At 41.9% G+C, this 22,013-nt stretch overlaps 1 long non-coding RNA gene and 1 pseudogene across 1 annotated transcript; both read left to right on the top strand.

The window, feature by feature from the left end:
* The window catches only part of LOC139363397 (actin, cytoplasmic 1-like), a 34,585-nt pseudogene extending 21,120 nt beyond the window's left edge, over positions 1 to 13,465 (top strand).
* A 5,690-nt stretch (positions 13,466 to 19,155) lies between these two features.
* On the top strand, positions 19,156 to 20,564 carry LOC139363398 (uncharacterized). The gene is made up of 3 exons (XR_011623692.1): positions 19,156 to 19,323; positions 19,435 to 19,500; positions 20,417 to 20,564. It is a non-coding gene; the product is annotated as an uncharacterized lncRNA (long non-coding RNA).
* Positions 20,565 to 22,013: the final 1,449 nt, after the last annotated feature.

The following is a 22,013-nucleotide window of genomic DNA, read 5'->3' as shown; positions in this document are numbered from 1 at the left end:
GGATGGAGATTCTGAAGGCATAGCTGATTGAAGACACCCAGTCCAGACTAAGAAGCTGACTCCCATTTGATTAGATGTCCCAATTTCTATAGGCATATCTCTGACAGCGTTTTTCAACTTGAGGTTGTGGTTCATTGTTTGTTAAATTCATTTAGTAGTTGACAACTATGTTTTAAAAATGATAAAATAGAATACAATGGGTCGTTATACAAAATATCAGAGTGCATCACACATAGCAAGGATAGGTATTAGTTTATGAAACTTTCAGTTTACACACACATGCACACACACATCAAAACACACATATATGTATTTGTGCACTCAGTCTCAATGTAAAATGTATTTCCAGTTATGGGTCCCAATATAAACAAATGATAAAATCAGATGGGACAGGGAAGAAGATGCAAAAAATGTCCTTACTAGGCTAGCAACTCTTTAGGCTCCCCAAGCCCACTTTCAAATTTGTAGTCTTCTTTTTATAGACTGGTGGTGGATGATGCATTAGAGGTTACAGGCTTAGTTTTTCTGTTTTATAACTAAGTTCCAAGAGGAAGGCACTTAGTACCTTACTTCTCTCCTGTTACTTTCAGAATTGAGGTCTTAGATGCATTTTTCAGACAACAGAAATACAGAGACTATGCAAGGCAGCAGTACAAAATAAACAAAACTCTTGGAATAGCTACCTGGTGGGGCAATTTTATAATGTCCTAGTAACTGCTTTCTCCAAAGAAGGGAAGAGCCACTTTTCGAAGACAAGTAGAAGTGGGAATTCCTAGAGTGGCCTCCAGGAAGCTGAAAAGGACAATGTTGGATGAGAGCAAGCAGCCATTTGTGAATTCTCACCTACAATTGCCTTCCTCATAGTCCAGACCAGAATTTGAAGGTTAAATGAATCGTTTTTAAGGAAACAAATTTAACTCACAGACAGGTAGAGGTGTCGACTGTGAACTCCCCAAAAAACTATCAGAAAACCTACTAGTCAAGCAAAGCTAAGTTTATAGGATCCCCTGCAGTAAAGGTGGATACCACTTTGACAGTCTTAGGAGTGTGCCAGAGGGGAGGTCAGGAGGTTATTGGAAGGACTTTGATGTTTGGGGTCAAGTGATTTAAGATGGGTCTTTCAGCCAAGGTGATGGCTCATGCCTGTAGTCCCAGCACTTTGGGAGACCAACGAGGGTGGCTCACGAGGTCAGGAGTTCAAGACCAGCCTGGCCAAGATGGTGAAACTCCGTCTCTGCTAAAAGTACAAAAATTAGCAGAGCATGGTGGCAGGTGCCTGTAATCCCAGCTACTCAGGAGGCTGAGGCAGAGAATTGCTTGAACCCAGGAAGCGGAGGTTGCAGTGAGCCGAGATAGTGCCACTGCACTTCAGCCGGGGAGACAGAGCAAGACTCTGTCTCAAAAAAAAAAAAAAAAGGTTCTTTCAACACAAAGAACTGATTGAGAATTGGACAAAGTTAATGGCATCATATAGTTTGGATTGTTGGGTGCAACAAAGCATGAGTTTTGAAGTGAGTCTTGGTAAGTAAACTGCTGTTTGGTTAATGAGCTGGTTACTAGGTTAGCTATCTTTTGTCTCAGTAAGAGAACTGCTTCTCCATTTAAACAAACTCTTTGTCCAGACAAACATGCTTACAGGAATGTATACAAACAATCAAATTAGTTATTGGTTATAGCCTTATTTTCCTGGGCAATACTTTTCTGGAACAAATGCTTAAGCATGTTGACTCATGAATGAAAGGGTTTACTTACCTTCATCACTGAGAAGCTGCTAAAAGTCAGAATCTCTAGCCATAAGTTCATTAGATTTTTTTTATAGATAATTTCCATCCTGTCTAGTGTTTTTGGAATGTTGGAGTCATTAATGATGTGCTGTTAGTTACTACTAGTGTTTAAAAATTAGGTGGAGAAAAAATGTGAAAGAAAAATAGTATTTGCAATGGGAAGTAGGTTGTTGAATTTTATTGATGTTTGTAAATTATTGAAAATTTCCAAATAGGATAAGGAAAATCAAGATAAAAAGGTAGTTATGAATTTTGAAACATAGTAGTATTTATAGTTTATGTATTATCCTGCAGATTGCTTTTTATCCATTAATCAGTTAAGAGATATATAAACATATACTGTAAACAATTATGTAATTACATGTAAAATATAATATTTATAAATATGTAACTATATTCATATTTTTATATGCAGTCAGTATTTTGGACTTATGATGAAATCAATACACAGCTTTATTCTTGACTCCTGCCATCTCTTTAAACTTTATCACTGGGGCTAATCCTCCCCGGCACTGGATGAAAGTTTGGCAGAACTTATGACTGTCCTGCTTGCTCTTAGGCAACTAACATTCCTATGGTGACTTTAAGTGGCAAATCCAGGTTTACTTCTGAAATGTTGGTGATTGAGTTCTGAGATGTTGGTGTGCAGCTACAAATGTTGTAGATGGAAACTGGTAATTTTCATTCAAGTGGGTGGTTATAATTCCCATGGCTCGTATTTTAAAGGAGCAGGTCTGTCTCTAAGGGTTTGAGACGTCCTTCCTATTTCTTCTCTTGTCTTCTGATTTCCTCTGTTCTTCCCACAGTGTCTTCCCCACCTGTCTTTTCAATCTAGTCTTTAAGTGAGGGGTCAGGTGATCCACTCAACTGGTATTTTTAAAACTTATTTTCACTTCCTTTTGCTAAATCATTTTTTCCCAAATCTTTCTAAGATAAATCTTGTATCATGTCATAGAGACAGTGTAGTATGTCTGAGAATTAGCTACTAGAATTTAGAATCAGATGGATATGGGTATGAAGGCTCTGGTTCTTATTGTCTTTGTGATCCTGAGTGAATGATTTAGCAAATAAGTGCTCAAGTTCTTCATTTGTAAGCTGGAGATAATATTTTGGAAGAATGATACAAAAAATGAGAAGTGTATGTGTGTGTGTGTCTGTGTGAGAGATAGAGAATGAATGAGAAATGCTATTTGCCTGGCATAGTACTGGTGCAGTATAGACACTATAAAAAACATTGGTATATGAAATATAAACACAATTTAGTTATTAATTCTTCTAGGAAATTACATTATTATTTGCATTTGAAGTCCACAGATAATACAAGTATAATTAATTGATCAAGTAGCTGGTGATTTAATGAATGTTTTTCTTGTCCCAGCAGTGTGCAGCAGGTAAGAGTCAAAGATTCAGCATCCCTGTTCTCATCAAGCTCCCTGTTTTGTTAGAGAAATTATACATGTGCAGAAAAACAATTAGATTATAGAACATTACAAAAGCGAGTATAATTAAAAGGTCAATTTTGTGAAACAGGTAATATTTTATAAGAACAGTGGCAAGATTGACCCATTTACCTTTAGCTGATTGTCACTTTCCTTATCATCTTATCAGGTTTTAAGAAAATCAGTAGTTGTATTTCTTAGGAAGTATTAAGCTGCAAGTAACACTATACTCAACTCAAGGTAACTAAATCAGTGAGATTTCTTCTCTCACTTAAAAGTAAGCCCAGGGTGGATAGTTCCAGGTTTGGCTATGTCAGGAGCATAACCACATTATTGAGAATCCAGCTGTATTTTTTTCTTTCTGTTCAGGCATCCTCAGGCTTGTACTCCATGAGAGTTGGCTGCCACAGCTCCAGACATCGTATCTTTCCTCCATCTCCACAGGCTGAACAATGTTCCCCCAAAAGATATCCACATCCTAATCCCTGTGTATTCATCCATTTTCACACTGCTGATAAATGCATACCCAAGACTGGGAAATTTACCAAAAAAAGAAAATGGTTTAATGGACTTGCAGTTCCATGTGGCTGGTGATGCCTCACAAACATGGTAGAAGGTGAAAGGCACATCTCACATGGTAGAAGGCAAGAGAAGAGAGCTTGTGCAGAGAAACTCCCCCTTATAGTAACCATCAGATCTTGTGAGACTTACTCACTATCATGAGAACAGCACAGGAAAGACCTGCTCCCATGATTCAATTACCTCCCACTAGGTCCCTCTTACAACATGTGGGAATTCAAGATGAGATTTGGGTGGGGACACAGCCAAAACCATATCATTTCACCCCTGGCCCTCCCAAATCTCATGTCCTACATTTCAAAACCAAACATGTCTTCCCAACAGTTTCCCAAAGTCTTAACCCATTTCAGCATTAACTCAGAAGTCCACAGACCAAAGTCTCATCAGAGACAAGGCAAGTTCCTTCCACCTATGAGTCTGTAAAATCAAAAGCGACTTAGTTACTTCCTAGACATAATGGGGATACAGGCATTTGGTAAATACAGCCATTCCAAATGGGATAAATTGGCCAAAACAAAGGGGCTACAGGTCCCATGTAAGTCTGAAATTAGCAGGGTAGTCAAACCTTAAAGCTCCAAAATGATCTCCTTTGACTCCATGTCTCATATCCAGGCCATGCTGATGTAAGAGGTGGGTTCCCATGGTATTAGGCAGCTCTGCCCCTGTGGCTTTGCAGGGTATAGCCTCCCTCCTGGCTGCTTTCATGGAATGGTGTTGAGTGTCTGCAGCTTTTCCAGGCACATGGTGCAAACTGTTGGTGGATCTAACATTCTGGCATCTGGAGGATGGTGACCCTCTTCTTCTCACAACTCCACTAGGTGGTGCCCCAGTAGGGACTCTGTGTGGGTATTCTGACCCCACATTTCCCTTCCAAACTGGCCTATAGAGGTTCTCCATGAGAGCCCACCCCTGCAGCAAACTTCTGCCTGGACATCCAGGTGTTTTCTTCCATACATCCTCTGAAATCTAGGTGGAGGTTCCCAAACCTCAGTTCTTGACTTCTGTATACCAGCAGGCTCAACACTACGTGGAAGCTGCCAAGGTTTGGGGCTTCCACCCTCTGAAGCAACAGCCTGAGCTGTACTTTGGCCCATTTTAGCCGTGGTTGGAATGGCTGGGACACAGGGCACCAAGTGCCTAGGCTGCACACAGCACAGGGACCCTGGGCTCAGCCTATGAAACCATTTTTTCTTTCTAGGCCTCCAGGCTTCTGATCGGAGGGGCTGCCGTGAAGATCTCTGACATGTCTGGAGACATTTTCCCTACTGTCTTGGGGATTAACATTTGACTCCTCATTACTTATGCAAATTTCTGCAGCTGGCTTGAATTTCTCCTCAGAAAGTGGGATTCTTTTTTTCTATCACAGTGTCAGGCTGCAAAATTTTCAAACACTTATGCTCTTTTTTCCTTATAAAACTGAATGCCTTTAATAGCACCCAAGTCACCTCTTGAATGCTTTGTTCCTTAGAAATTCTTCTGCTGGATTCCTTAAATCATCTCTCTCCAGTTCAAGTTCCACAAATCTCTAGGGCAGGGGAAAAATGCCACCTGCCTCTTTGCTAAAACGTAATAAGAGTCACCTTTGCTACAGTTCCCAAGTTCCTCATCTCCATCTGAGACCACCTCAGCACGGACCTTATTGTTCATATTACTATCAGCATGTTTTTCAAAGCCTTTCAACAAGTATCTAGGAAGTTCCAGACTTTCCCATATTTTCCTATCTTCTTCTGAGCCCTCCAAACTGTTCCAATGTCTGCCTATTACCCAGTTCCAAAGTTGCTTCCACATTTTCAGGTATCTTTTCAGCAACATCCCACTCTACTGGTATCAATTTACAGTATTAGTCCATTTTCATGCTGCTGATAAAGATGTACCTGAGACGAGGCAATTTACAAAAAAAAGAAGGTTTAATGGACTTACAGTTCCATGTGGCTGGGGAGGCCTCACAATCATGGTGGAAGGTAGAAGGCATGTCTCATATGGTGGCAGACAAGAGAAGAAAGCTTACGCAGGGAAACTCCTCTTTATAATAACCATCAGATCTCCTGAGACTTACTATCACAACAATAGCATGGGAAAGACCTGCCCCCATGATTCAGTTACCTCCCATCAGATCCCTCCCACAACATATGGGAATTCAAGATGAGATTTTGGTGGGGACACAGTCAAACTATATCACCCTGATACTTGGCAATGTTATTTTATATGGCAAAAAGGGACTTTGCAGAAGTGATTAAGGATCTTGAGATGGGGAGGTTATCCTGGGTTATCTGAGTGGTCCCTAAATGCTATTACAAGTATCTTTTTGTGTGTGTTTGTTTTCTGAGATGGAGTCTTGTTCTGTCACCAGGTTGGAGTGCAGTGGCGTGATCTCGGCTCACTGCAACCTTTGCCTCCTGGGTTCAAGCAAATTCCTTGCCTCAGCCTCCTAAGTAGCTGGGACTACAGGTGCATGCCACCATGCCCAGCTAATTTTTTATCACAAGTATGTTTACAAAAAGGAGGCAGAGGAAGATTTGAGACACAGAAAAGAGAAGGCAATGTTACCACAGACAGAAATTAGAGTGATGTGGACAATAAGCAACGCCTACTGCCACAAGAAGCTGGAAGAGGCAAAGCATTGATTCTTCCCTAGAGCCCCAGAGGGAGTGTGGCCCTGCTAACAGCTTGATTTGGATCCAGTGATACTGACTTTGGATGTCTGTCCTTCACAATTGTGAGAGAATAAACATCTGTTGGTTTAAGCTGCCAAGTTGGTGGTAATTTGTTATATCAGCCATTGTAAACTAAAATGGAATGAAATGGGGCATCTCTTTGCCAGTGTTTCCATTTACAGAGAGAAAACCTTTTCCAAAAATCTGCTATAAACTTCACGGATGCTTAGGAAATAAGTATCTGGCAATTTTAGCCTCTATACTACTCTGCAAGCAAGGAAAAAATATGGTGTAATAGTTTTGGGAAAAGCAACCAATTGTGTCTTCCACTATAGCAAATAAACTGACCAATTCACAGACAGTAGGAGGGAGATGGAACTGGAACATATCATTCTGGTCAAATCCCAAAGTCAAGCATTGGAACCTACTGAATTCAAGAGTTGACTGCACTTTTACAGTGAACAATTTCACCAGCATCAGGGTATCACATTGTCTTTTCTACCAAGTGAGTCAGTGTTCTTTTGTGAGGACGCAGATAGAGGCACTACCAAGGAAACAGGCCTCCTTTCCCCGGGATAAGTTCTTACCCAACTTGGGTAAGAACACAAGCAAGCACACAAGCAAAGGAACACTTTTTTCTCAAGGTAGAGGTTCCTTAGCAACGTTTAACCACCACAGCATTCTATCTTCTGACTCTTGATTCTGTCTTCTGGGATGCTATCCACATGCAAAGGAGGTGTATTCTCAGCTTTCTGCTCCTTTATGGATGGCTTTCCTGAAATTCCAAATTTCTAATTCACACACAGATAGTCATCTAGAGGATCTTCCTGTTGGCTATTCACCAGCTGATTTAAGGGAGAAGGGGATTCTTTTGTTTTGCATTCAGAGTTTAGTGCTTGTGTATTTGCCTCCCTTTTATACTAACTAAGCTGGCTGAAGATGTGAAGGTTCTGGAATAGCTCAGCTTCTGCTACAAAGAGAGGGAGAAGCCCTGCTAGGAGATCCCTATACTTAGAGCATTTGTTTGAGTTAAACATCTTTCTAATTTGACTAGTAGTCCTACACTCAAGTATATGTCTTTCATTTTTCTTTATTAATTGAAAAAATGTGGAAGGTTTTGGCTTTGGCTTACAGAGTGTTCTAAAACACAAAATCTTGTCATCTGGAAAATGCCTCTTTTTGCTACTCTCAAATAGGAATAACTTTAAAAGGAACCCACATAGAGACCATCAAGCAATGTAATGGCTGTGTGTTCCCCCCAAAATCTACAGGCAAATGCTTTTGCTGACCCACAACTTGGCACCAGTAAGGATTTGAATCTACTACTTATGGGATTGTAATTCTCCTACTGGGATGTTAATCTGATTGTTTATTAAAGCTCTGCTGACTTATTCATTTAATGTATTTGACATACTGGGCCCTTAACTTCAATATATAGCACTGGCTACATTTCAAGTGTCTAATAGCTACAGGTGGCTAGTGGCCATTGCAGTTCTAGAGTCAGTCCATTGCTGTGTCATCTGCACATTAGTAAGTCTCAAGATAGCATTTTCAGCCAGGTATTGGCATTTACAGGCAGGAGTATAGACCAGATATTTTGCAGAAGGTAAGTTTTCACTGGGCCCTTAACTTACATTAGATAGACACTTACGTACTTTGTATATTGCCTGTCTGAAGTCTATATATATGTGTGTGTTTTATGATCCTGAAATATCCCTCCTGAGAATTCTTAGGAAGAGACAGAATGTTGGAGAAAGTCACATAATAAATGTATGCTTGAGGGGAACATCTAAGATCAATACTGTAAGAACTTTAGCCTGGGCACAGTGGTTCACACCTATAATCCCAGCGTTTTGGGAGACTGAGATGGAAGACTTTTTGAGATCAGGAGTTTGAAATCAGCCTGAGCAACATGGTGAGACCCCATCTCTATTAATTAAAAACAAACAAACAACAAACAACAACAACAAAAAACTAGTTAGTGCAGTGGCTTGTGCCTATACTTTCAGCTACTTAGGAGGTTGGAGAATCATTTGAGCCCAGGACTTTAACACTGCAGTAAGCTATGATCACGCCACTCCACTCCAGCTTGAGTAACAGCATGAGACCCCGTCTCTAAAAATAAAACTACAAAGTAAAACTTTGAACACCAAGGGCTGATGTTGTATATGGTTATATTTCTGTATTTCCCTCCCTCCTCTTTTGTTTGTTGTCTCTTTCTGAAGTTCTGCCTCTTTTTAGTATTGATACCTTTTCTCTTCTTACTACTTCTTTGACATAATATTGGAGCCTTGAATATGTGGGGCTGCTTTCACTGTCAGGGATACAGTTTTTAGGTAAACGTAGTAAACTAGGAAGAAGAACAAACAGAGAACATTAGAGAGGCCACAAAATTTTTCTGAATTTACACTACATAAAAAGTTATCCAGTGTGGAAAGAGACAGGATTTCAAGCCTTGAGTTAATAGAGGTTATGATCATAGCCAAAATGTATGGACTTAACATTTCAGATATTTGACTTCTAGGCTACTGACAAATATATCTGTTAGGAGTGCTTTCAGCTGCAAATAACAGAATTCCTGATCAACAGTAGCTTAAACTTGGAGAGGTTTCATGTTCTTAGGTAACAAGGAGCCTGCAGGTAGCTGGATGCTGGATTGGTTCTGCTGTTTGACAGAATTCTCAGAGATTCCACTCCACCATCCTTAGTGTACTCATGTTCAACTAAATGCTTGCTACCTCATGGACACAGATGGTTGTTGACACTGCAGACACTGAATCTTTGTTCAAGAAAGAAAGATGTTCTCATTAGAAAAACAAAAGCTTTTCGAGAACTCTGTCCCCTGGGAAGCCCCAGCTACAAGAGAGGCTGGGAAAATGAGTAATTAGCTTCTTAGTCTCTAAAGTGGAGGATGTAAGAGAGAAGACACTATTGAGTTAGTGAGCAAACGATGACAGCCATAATGTGGTTCTCTAACAGCTGATATAGTAGCTGACATATATAGAGGGCTTGTGGGATGTAAGATATACAAGCATTTCACAGATATCATTTCCTGTGATCCTCATAACAATTCCTTGATTTATGTCTACTATTATTATCCCTCCATTCTTAGTTGAGAAAACTATATCTTAGAGATGTCAATTAATTTACCCAAATCACATGGGAATTCCCTTGTTGTGTTACCCTATCTCCATCATTACCAAATAGCTACCCTCATTCATAGATTCCCTTCCACATAATTTATACTTTTTTTGAAATACATGCTTAATATTTTGCTCCATAAAGGCAGAGTGATGGAGAGGAAGGAGTCAGGGTAACTTAGTTTCTGGCTTGAGAAATTCCGATAGTATGGCTCATTCCCTGAGAAAGGAAGGGTAGTTTTTGGCAGACATTATGTACATCCCATGTCAGGTGGGTTTAGTAGAGGGTACCTATTTGTCATTCAAGTGGCTCATGGTAAGAGGTGTCTGGAGTGCCGGAGAAATTTCATAGAATTGACCTATGATATCTAAGAGATTGATGATCACAACCAAACCAGTATCACCTTCCTGAGGCTTTCTTTTCTTAAGAAATAAGAAAGTAAGCAGAAGAGATGTAGGGATGAGTAATGGATACAAGTGGCTTATTTTCTGCTCACCAGTACTGTGGGAGGAAGTTTCTGAGATGACCCGATAATGCCTGCCTCCCGATATCCCCGATTATGCCTGCCTCCTTGCATATGAACCTACTCTCCCTTGAGTGGTGTGGACCTGTGACTTGCTTCTGATTAAGAGGATAACAACAAAGGTGATGAGCTATCATTTCCATAATTATGTTACAAGCATGTAACCTCTGTCTCATTAGCAGATTTTCTCTATTTGTCTTCTTGGCTGTCATGCTTTGGTGAAGGAAATAGCCATGTTCAAGAGCCCCATGTAGCAAGAAGAGGTTCGTGTGACAAGGATCTTAGGGTGGCTGTTGGCCAACAGCTAGCAAGGAACTGAGGCCCTCAGTCCAGCAGCCTTTGAGGAACAGAATTCTGCCAACAACCTGAGTGAGCTTGGAAGTGGATCCTTTCCCAGCTGAGCTTTCAGATGAGACCCTAGCCCTGGTCACCGATATGATTGTATCCTTGTGAAAGACCCTGAAGTAGAGGACCCAGCTCAGCTGGATTCCTGACCCACAGATGTGGAGATAATAAATGTGTGTTGTTAAAACTGTTACACTTATGGTAATTTATTAAATGGTAATAGATAACACATACAAACACCCAGAGTTTAGTTGAGGGATCAGGGGATAGACCCATGTGGCCATTAGCTGGGGTATATGCTTACTTAATTCAAGAGTCAAGGGAGAGCAGACTGTCTTTTACAATTCTGAAATACAGAAGGGAGATCGTTTATATTTGGAAATAAATTACCTGGTTGGTCAATTAAAACCAGAACTGAGAATCAAAGCATTTGATTCACTGGAGAAAAGAGAAAACCCTGAGAGGAATGCAGTTATATTTAGAGCAGCCTCTGAGCAGCAGCAGCTGGTGTCTGAACGAGGCCGAGACATCCTATGGGAGTGCTATATGAGCCTCGGGAGGCAGATAAACATTAGACATAACTATGCAGCAAAAGGCTGTAGATGGTGCTGAGGAAACCAGGGAATCAAGGGGAGTATCATGGAAAGTTGTCGATTTTCCTCTACTGGAATCCATAAAGAATAAAGGATCTTGTAAAATAACTTTAAAAAAATTCAAAATAGTGATTACAATCATTCAGTGTTCCTGTTCTGTGAGCAATTTCCTTTCTTTCCTTTCTCCTCTTCTATCTTACAGTAGCCATTGACACTTTTTACATTAATCTACTCAGGTTTTCATAACAAAATACCACAGTCTAAGTATTTTGCTAGACAAAAATTTACTTTCTTATAGTTCTGGAGGTGAGAAGTCCAAGATCAAGGTGCCTTCAAGGTGAGGCTCCAGTGAGGCCTGTCTTCCTGGCTTGCCAGAGGCTGCCTGCTAGCTGTTTCCTCACATGGCCTTTTCTCTCTGTGTATGTGGAAAGAGAGCAGTCTCTGGCATCTCTTTTTCTTCTTCTTTTTTTTTTTTTTTTTTGAGAAGGAGTCTCACTCTGTTGTCCAGGCTGGAGTACAGTGGCGTGATCTCGACTCACTGCAACCTCTGCCTCCTGGGTTCATGGTATTCTCCTGCCTCTGCCTACCTAGTACCTGGGACTACAGGCGGCTGCCACCACGCCTGGCTAATTTTTTATATTTTTAGTAGAGACAGGGTTTCACCATGTTAGTCAGGATGGTCTGTCCGCTTCGGCCTCCCAAAGTGCTGGGATTACAGGCGTGAGCCACTGTGCCCGGCTTCTTCCTCTTCTTATAAGGACACCAGTTCTACTGGGTTAAGGCCCCACCCTTATGACCCCATTTGGCATTAATTACCTACAAAAAGGCCCTGTCTCCACATATAGTCGCATTGGGGATTATGGCTTCAACATATGAATTTGGGGTTGGAGGTGGATACAATTCAGTCTGTAGTACTTTCTAACCACTAAATGCCTATAAAATGTAAGCTCAGTAAGGGCAAGGACTTGGGCTGTGTTTTTCACTGAGCTGTCCTATCTTTCCAAGGCCTGTTACAGTGCCTGGCACAGGCACATAGTAGGCCCTCAATAAATGTTTGTTGAATGAATGAATGATGGCCTCTTCTTCTCTCTGATGCTCTGAGATTGAGGAAATCTGTGAGAAAAGATCAGGTAAGGAGGCATTTTTTTTTTCATAAGAAGTAGAAAGTTTTTATGTAGTGTTGCATTTTTCAGTTTTATGATAAGATTTATAAAGATGCTCAGTCATCGCTGCCAGCCCCTGCGCCATGTCCTCCCTCTGCTCCGTGCTCCTCCGCCTGTGGCAATGGAAGAAGAGATCCCTTGCTCTTCATTGACAATGGCTCCAGCATGTGAAAAGCGGCTTTGCTGGGACAATGCCCTCTGAGCTATGTTCCCCTCCATCGTCAGGTGCCCCTGGCACCAGGGCATGATGGTGGGCATGGGCCAGAAGGACTCCTATGTGGGCGACGAGGCCCAGAGCAAGTGTAGTATCCTGACCCTGAAGTACCCCATCAAGCACCGCATCGTCACAAACTGGGACGACATGGAGAAGGTCTTGCACCACATTTTCTACAACGAGCTGCGCGTGGCCCTGCAGGAGCAGCTGGTGCTACTGACCGAGGCCCTGCTAAACCCCAAGGCCAACAGGGAGAAGATGACTCAGATCATGTTTGAGACCTTCAACACCCCGGCCATGTATGCAGCCATTCAGGCTGTGCTGATGCTCTATGCCTCTGGGCGCACCACTGGCATTGTCATGGACTCTGGAGATGGGGTCACCCACACGGTGCCCATCTACGAGGGCTACACCCTCCCTCACACCATCTTGCATCTGGATCTGGCTGGCCAGGACCTTACTGACTACCTCATGAAGATCCCCACCTAGCATAGCTACAGCTTCACCGCCATGGCCAAGCGAAAGATCGTGCGCGACATCAAGGAGAAGCTATGCTATGTCGCTCCGGACTTTGAGCAGGAGATGGCCACTGCTGCATCCTCCTCCTCCCTGGAGAAGAGCTATGAGCTGCCTGACAGCCAGGTCATCACTATCGGCAAATGAGCGGTTCCGGTGTCTGAGGCACTGTTCCAGCCTTCCTTCCTGGGCATGGAATCCTGTGGCATTCATGAAAGTACCTTCAACTCCATCATGAAGAGTGAGGTGGACATCCCAAAGACTTGTATGCCAACACAGTGCTGTCTGGTGGCACCACCATGTACCCTGGCATCACCAACAGGATGCAGAAGGAGATCACTGCCCTGGCACCCAGCACCATGAAGATCAAGATATCGTGCCCCCAGAGTGCAAGTACTCAGTGTGAATCTCTGGCTCCATCCTGGCCTCACTGTCCACCTGCCTGCAGATGTGAATTAGCAAGCAGGAGTACCACGAGTCGGGTCCCTCCATCGTCCACCGCAAATGCTTCTAAATGGACTGCAAGCAGATGCATAGCATTTCTGCATGGGTTAATTCAGAAGTATAAATTTGTCCATGGAAAATGCATACACCTTATGCTGTCCTCACGATACCAGAATAAGCCTTTGAAAAGAAATTGTCCTTGAAGCTTGTATCTGATATCAGCACTGGAGCATAGAACTTGTTGCTGATTGTAACCTTGTATTCCAGTTAACTGTTGCCCTTGGTATTTGGTTAATACCCAGTACCCTGTACATATCTTTGATTTCAACCCTTAGTACACGTGGCTTGGTCACTTCATGGCTGAGGTAAGAACGTGCTTGTGGAAGACAAGTCTGTGGCTTGGTAAGTCTGCATGGCCAGCAGTCTCTGATCTGTGCAGGGTATTAATGTGTCAGGGCTGAGTGTTCTGGGATTTCTCTAGAGGCTGGCAAGGGCTCCTGAACCAGTTGTTTCTGTCCTGCAGGTCTGTCAGGGTTGGAAAAGTCCAAGCCATAGGACCCAGTTTCCTTTCTTAGCTGATGTTTTCCTACTGGAATACCGTGGGCTGTTACTTGCTTTGAGTTGGAAGCGGTTTGCATTTATACCTGTAAATGTATTCATCCTTTTAATTTATGTAATTTTTTTTCTTTTTCTTTTTCTTTTTTGTACAGAATTCTCAATTCTTTAAAGAGATGATAACAAATTTTGATTTTCTACCATTATGTGAGAACATTAGGCCCCAGCAACACACCATTGTGTAAGGAAAAATAAAAGTGTTGCCAATAAAAAAGATTTATAAAGATAAACAATCTGAGTTAGATTATTTATTTAATAAATCATCTAATTCATTCACCCATTTCTTCTATCAAATATTTACTTAGCACCTAGTAGATATTCATCATATGGTTGGGTGCTGTGGGTGAAGCTAAGAAGGGTAAGACACCATCCTTATTCTCAAAGCGTTTGCCGTGTGCTTGCTGAGGGATGTGGTCAACACAGGAAGCAGTTAGGTAACTACACAATTATGTATAAAAGAATCACTAGAAAGATCATACTTCCCTTCCCTGAGAACTAATAAGAGGATGCAGTCTTAAGTAAAACAGGATACCTGCTAGGTAAAAGGCAAAGATTTCTTTATGGCAGAGTTGTTTAAGACTTGATAGAAGTAGCTCAGGTAAGCTTAAAACTAAAACAAAGTACTGTAAAACTCCACTATGAGGCACCTGAGATAATATGAAGTGGGCATTTGGTTATTGGCTCCCATCTTTTGCCAAGCTCCCATACACAAATGGGAGCAGGCTCCAACTTTTATCTTCAAGGGAACAGGAAAGAGAGAGGAGAAAAGGGCAGGGAAGGAAAGGCCCAGTGGGTAATGAGAGGCAACCTGTCCCCAGAAGCAGAGAAGGGGAAGGGGGGTTTCCATGTTCTTAGAATCGCCCTGACCTCATCTTCCTGAATTGGGCTGACAACCACACAGAAATTCCTTGAATCTTTGCTGTGGTCCTTAGACAGCCATAGAACCCAGAGTTGCCCCTATTGATATTTAACCAGGAGAAGACAACCGCCAGCACCAGTGGCATAAAATCACAGCTGGACCTGCAGAACCCAAGGTTGGCTAGCTGCTTGGACCTACCTAGTCACTCCTTAATCTTGATCCTGGCACTATGGGAGGCTGAGGTAGGCACATCGCTTGAGCCCAGGAGTTCAAGACCAGCCTGGGCAATATGGTGAAACCCTCTCTGTACAAAAAACACAAAAATTAGCCAGGGACAGTGGTATGCACTTGTGGCCCCAGCTACTTGGGAGGCTGAGGTGGGAGGATCACCTGAGCCCAGGAGGTAGAGGCTACAGTGAGCTGTGATCGTGCCACTGTACTCCAGCCTGGGTAACAGAGTAAGACCATGTCTCAAAAAAAAAAAAAAAACCAAAAAACAAAAAACAAAAAAAACCAAAAAAGTGACCCACATTTTACACATCTACACTTTTATACCTGAGTTATTTTGTTAAGATTTTCCTCTAGTATTTATGACTGGTAGGTTAGCTACCTCTGGGCCCGCATAGATCTGATACAGCCCTGTCTGAGCATAGGACACTGAGCCCTAGTCTTTCTCATTTTTCTTTTTGCCTATGGATCTGTGAATCAAGGATCCCAATGCTACCCTCCACTGTACAATTTCAGAAACAAAGCATGGCAAGGAGAGCCAGCAAGGATCCCAGCCCAACTTACCTGAGCACGTCACTCCTGGCAAGATCTGCCCACTGTTCCAGGAACAGAAACAATGTTCCACGCAAACCCAGACCAAGACTGCATGCTATGGTGGAAATCGCTGAGCTGGTAACAGACACAGCAGGGCTAAGGCTCATGCAAGGACAGGAGTGAAGTGAACAGCAATGCCTAAGCAACTCCTTTCAGCCTCCCAGAGGTTTCATGCTTTGTTTTATTTCTGCCAAGCTCTCTGGTGTAGGGTACTTCACTCTTGGCATTAGCTAGCTTCCTGTGGTGTTAAATGAGTTCAAATACTACAACATGTGTGACAGCATTTTATAAACCCTGAGGCACGATGACCATGTACAGGCTGGCTGTAGCTGTGGCCACTCTACTCTTTCTTCTCCTCGTCCAAGCATGGGGTGCATTGCGATGTTGAAAACTGTAGGCTCTGGACTCAGATTACCTGACCTTGAAGCTTTAAGCTATTTATTTAACTTTTGCTCATCTAGGCTTCATCATCTTAAAAATGAAGGAATAATAATAAGAATCAACTTTATGAGATGGTCTTGAGGTTTAATTGAGGAAAAATTCATGTAAAGGACAGCACGGGGAACAAAATATTTAATACAAATATTAGTTGATATTCTTTAAGTGAACAGAGCTGGATGCTAACTTTTCTCTGGTTTCTTTTACTCGATGTCATCTTTTCAACATGTCTTGGCACTACCAGTAGATAGCGGGGGTCTAGCCACGGGCCTGAATGAGAGATATCTAGGGATTATGAGTTGTAACAAAACAACAAAATAGATAATACACTTCTGTAGGCCAGGGTAGATTACTGTTTTAAAGGATGTCACCTGTAAGGCCTTGAGAAAAGTATAGGCTGTTAGAAAACTTTCTCCCAGCACCGTTACCATTTATGGGAAACTGATAGAGATTTAACATCTACATTTGCTTATCTCATCTCTGGCTACATTTGTTTGTCTCATCTCTGACACATTTCTTATTGTGACACATCCCATTGAGAGAAGAACTGCAAGTCTCTTCAGGAATTGTGTAATTCTGCAGAGATGAGAGGGTATGAATGAGTATGAAGTAGAATGTTTCTTTCAAGAGGACTCTGAGTCCTCAGGCAGTCTAGGAGATAATCAATGATATTTCTGGTGAAGAAAATGACTATGAAAGAAAGTCATTCAGATTTCTGGCTGCACATGGTCAATTAAACTCATAGTTTATTTTTGCTCTCTTCAAAATCTTGTTAGAAAAAGGAAGAATGTTATAAGCCCACAAGGACAGGAAGAGTAGCACCGACATTTTGGAAGCTAGAATGCTGAAGAAAGTTTGTTGCTTACTTCACAGATTAGAGACAGCTGAAATCTAAGCAGTTTCCTTGCATCAGCCTCCTCAAGAGGCAACCCAGGGGGATGATGCAAAGGAAAGAAGCTCTGTAATTATAGGTACCAGGTAACTCTGAAAGTGGGGTGAAGGTAGGACTAAAAATAGATTGTTTGACATATATCATAAGAGGCAACTAGAATCCTAGATCACCCTCCCATCCCCTTTCTACCTGAGAAGATGACTAGCGGCCAGATTCCCTGCAGAGACCAAACTAGGAAGAATTGGGTACCAGGGATGCTAGCTACAGCTGAGGTGGGTATGAGACTGTACTGAAGACACTCTACATACTGGGTCGCTCACTTTTCTGTAAGCTCCTAGAATATTGGCCACTAGACTTAAACTCTCCAGGCAGGAGATTGAATGACTCTTCTCTGAATAAACTGATTAGCCAAAGAGAAAAGCTATAAACATAGAGAGTAAGAAGTCCCACAGTGAAACTGCATATCCAGATCAACCCACCATGAAATTCACAGCCAGCAAATTCCACTCATAATCACACAATCCATCCAATCACACTTTTCAGTGTTTCTCCTAAAATATAAGTGAGGAATCAAGGACAATAAGACTTTTGAGAAAAGCCTCTAAACAAGGTTTTTCTTATCTCAACACTACTGATATTTGGGTCTGGATAATCCTTGTTGTGCTGTGCATTGTAAGATATTTAGCAGCATCCCTGGCCTCTACCTACTGGATCCCAGTAGTGCAAATTCCCAGTTGTGACAGACAACCAAATACATCTCCAGACATTGCCCTCGGGACTAAAATCTCTTCCTATTAAGAACCATTGTTCAAACAGGAAGAGAGAGATAGAGATAGAGATAGAGCTGAAAGAGAAAGAAAGAATGAGAAAGGAAGAAAAAAATAAAGAAAAAAGGAAATAGAAAAAAAAGGCTGTGAAGGAAATAAGAACGAAATGAACAAAAATACTATCTTCAGAGTGATAAAAGAAGATATTGTATTCATAAAACAAGAGCAGGTGGTGCCGGGCACGGTGGCTCATGCCTGTAATCCCAGCATTCTGGGAGGCCAAGACAGGAAGATCACTTGAACATAGGAGTTCAAGACCAGCCTGAACAACATGGAGAAACCCCATCTCTGCAAAAAATACAAAAATTAGCCAGGGATGTTGGCATATACTTGTAGTCGCAGGTACTTGGGAGGCTGAGACAGAAGGATAACCTGAGCCTGGGAAGGTCGAGGTTGCAGTAAACCATGATCATGCCACTGGACTCCAGGCTGGGTGACAGAGTGAGACCCTGTCTCAAAAAAAGAAAGAAAAGAAAGAAAGAAAGAAAGAAAGAAAGAAAGAAAGAAAGAAAGAAAGAAAGAAAGAAAGAAGGAAAGAAAGAAAGGAAAAACAGGAGGTAATAGAAAAGAAACATTCAGGAATAAAAAATCCTCTCAGAAATTAAATACATGTCAATGGAAAGAAAAATAAATAAATAAAAGCGTTGAAAGATAATGTTGCAGAAATTTCCCAGAAAAATACAGCCAAAAAGTCAAAGAGAGAAAATTGCAGAGAAAGAAAACAGGAATTTGAGCATAATTTTGGAAGACTTAAGGTCCAACTAGTAGATATCCTTCAAATACTAGGAGGAAACAGTGAGATAGATATAGGGGAGGAAAGTTTCAAATAAGCTGTTTGGTATGGTTTCCTGTGTCTCCACCTAAATATCATTTTGAGTCATAATAAACAGCACATGTGAAGGGCAGGGTGAGGTGGAGATAGTTGAATCATGGGGCTAGTTTCTCTCATACTGATCTCATGGTAATGAATAAGTCTCAAAAGATCTGATGGTTTTATAAACGGGAGTTCCCCTGCACAAGTTCTCTTTTGCCTTCCGCTATGTGAGACATGCCTATGCTTCTCCTTTGCCTTTCACCGTGATTGTGAGGCCTCCCCAGCCATGCTGAACTGTGAGTCCATTAAACCTCTTTCCTTTATAAAGTACCCAGTTGGGTATGTCTTTGTTAGCAGCATGAGAATGAACTAGTATACTCTCTTCAAGAAAAAATGTCCACAGTGGAAGGATATGAATTTCTAGATTGAAAGGACTTATAAGGAATCAAATACATGAAGCTCAGAGCAGTTGAGACAAAGCAGCCCTAAAAGTTTCCAGGAGAAAATATAGTTTACATAAAAGAGTCAGAATTTAGAATGACATGAGGCTTCTAGAAGCTTCTAGTAAGCAATGGAGTGATGCCATCAAAACCCTGAATCAATTTCCACAAACCAAACTATCATGCAAGTGTGAAGGTGCAATAAAGACATTTTCAGACATGTAAGATCTTGTAAAACTTACCTTCCATGCTCCACTTATCCAGTGAAGATATTGGAAAATATGCTCTGTCATAACTAGGAAGTAAACTTTTTTTCTCATTCATATTTTCAGTGGAAGTCAGGTATGATTATGGAGGCTCTGATGGGCTCCCTAAACCCCATTAGGAGTCCTTACCAGGTAAGGCAAGTCCTGGGAATTTGGCCTTGGGGCAATTCTGCAAATGCGGCCAGCAATAATGATGATGATGGGCTCAATTAGCTCCAACTCTTTCTAATGCATATCTTTAACTTTCTGCCCACTTCTTTTTATATTTTTTGACTCTAAGCTTGAATTGCCTCTTAGACGCGGCTGGAAAGAATGGCTCCCACATCCGCTGTAGCCTTCATCTATCCATGTTTTCTGTGGAGGCCGTATCAGTTCTAGTTTCTCTGTTAATCTTCTTTCTGCATTCCAGAAGTGACTTGGATTTTCTAGACAGCTGTTGATAACCTTTATTGGGTTCCAGGGCTATTATATATATTTCCTTTGATGACTTTCTGTGTAATTTCCAAGAGATTTCTGGGGATTGGATGGGCAATAAATGTATGTGCTTTCTCTACCATTTTAAACAGAAACTCATAGACAGCAGATTTTGCCCTTCCCCTGTATTTACACATATTGAGTTGCTGATTAAGGCTCTCAAACTTCTATTATATTATCTCTTCTCCAAACTATTCTCTTTCTCCCTGTGCATTTGCATTTTTGAAACAAATAGTGACCGGGCATGGTGGCTCATGCTTGTAATCCCAGCACTTTCAGAGGCTGAGGCAGGAGGATCACTTGAGCCCAGGAGTTGTCTAGCCTGGGCAACATAGTGAGACCCCATCTTTACAAATAAAATACAGAAAATTAGCCAGGTGTGGTGGTATACACCTGTAGTACCAACTACCTGGAGGGGCTGAGGTGGGAGAATCCCTTGAACCTAGGAGGTTGAGGCTTCAGTGAGCTGTGATCACACCACTGAACTCCAGCCTGGGTGACAGAGTGAGGCCCTGTCTCAAAAAAAATTAAATATAGGACTTTACATACATGTCTATTACATTTTCTTTTTCAGGCAGCCACTCAGTGGAGAGTGAAGAAACCCAACTTAAGCTTGTTTGAGAAAGAGGAAAATCTGTTGCTGCATGCATCTGGAAAGTCCAGGGGATATGAGCATCAGGTGTGGTTTGATCCAGGTGCTCAAATAACAACATTAAACTCACTTCCCATCCTTCTTCTCCTCTTTCAACATTTCAGCTCTTCTTTTCTCCTGATTGCCTTCATTCTCAGGGAAAGATTATCCACATGGTAGCTTCTGGCTCTCATGCCTGTCTGAGACCATCCTGTTACTCCCAGTAATGCTAGGAGTGGCTGCTTCTCAGAACATTGGTGTGCTCCTGGGATAATTGCCTTTCTGGAAATCACACTGTAGCTTATTCAGAAGCACTTTTAATAGAGATCTTTGGAATGACCCTGGGTAGAACTTTATCAAAACCTGGAGCATAGCAGCAATACCTGGAGATTCTATCAAAAACAGCAAGGCCAGCACAGTGGGTAAGAATGGACTGTGGACAGGAACAGAGGAGGAATCTCAGTCAAATGAATTGCTGGGGGGAGGAAAATTATATGCTTTGAGCACTTCTTTTTTTGATGGGCATTTCATACACAGAGGCAGTTAAAAGTATGTGCTCTGCAATCATAGCCCTGCTAGGGATATATCAGGCCCTTGATCTTGAGTGCTTCTTAAACTTTAAAGTGCTGGAAATGAAGGGAGGATCTTGTTAAAGGGCAGATTCTGTTTCAGTAGGTCGGGGGGCGCTTGAGACTCTGCATCTCTAACCAGCTCCCAGGGGATGCAGATGCAGATGCTGCAGTGCATAGAACATGCTTTGAGTACCAAAGACTTAACTTTTCTGGGCTTTAGTTGCCTCACATGTAAAATGTGGATATCAGTGCCTTCATCATAAGATCATAGAGAGAATTAAATAAGAATGTAAATAACTTGGCCAGGTGCAGTGGCTCAAGCCTATAATCCCAGCACTTTGGGAGGCCAAGGCAGGCGGATCACCTGAAGTTGGGAGTTCACGACCAGCCTGACCAACATGGTGAAACCCCGTCTCTACTAAAAATATAAAATTAGCTGGGTGTGGTGGTGCATGCCTGTAATCCTAGATACTTGGGGAGGCTGAGGCAGAGGAATTGCTTTAACCCGGGATGCAGAGGTTGTGGTGAGCTGAGATCGTGTCATTGCATTCCAGCCTGGGCAACGAGAGTGAAACTCCGCCTCAAAAAAATAAAAATAAAAAAAAAGAAGAATGTAAAGAACTTACAAGAGCTCTTGACACAGTATAAGCACTCTATAAATGCTATTATTTCTGAAGAGTGGTAACAACGAAGGTGCCATCGTGAAGACCGAGGGTACGAATGCCACGTGCTCCATGTGGGGCCTGATGCATAAAGAGCTTTGGCTGAGGACTTCCTATGTACACAGCACGTGATGCTGTTTCTCATTCAATCCCTCCTAACTCGATGAGACGGATACTATCATCCTTTACATTGAATAGATGTGCAAACCAAAACTTAAGTTAAAAAAACTTGTCCAAGATCATAAGTTTACCAAGCAGCAGAGCTGGGGTTTAAACCTAGGTCCCGTGGCAGTAAAACTTGTGAAT

The sequence above is a fragment of the Macaca nemestrina genome, chromosome 5 (genome assembly GCF_043159975.1).
Source record: "Macaca nemestrina isolate mMacNem1 chromosome 5, mMacNem.hap1, whole genome shotgun sequence".
In the NCBI taxonomy this organism is placed as follows: Eukaryota; Metazoa; Chordata; class Mammalia; order Primates; family Cercopithecidae; genus Macaca; species Macaca nemestrina.
Note: the sequence above shows the minus strand (reverse complement) of the source record. Positions and strands in the feature narration are given on the sequence as shown.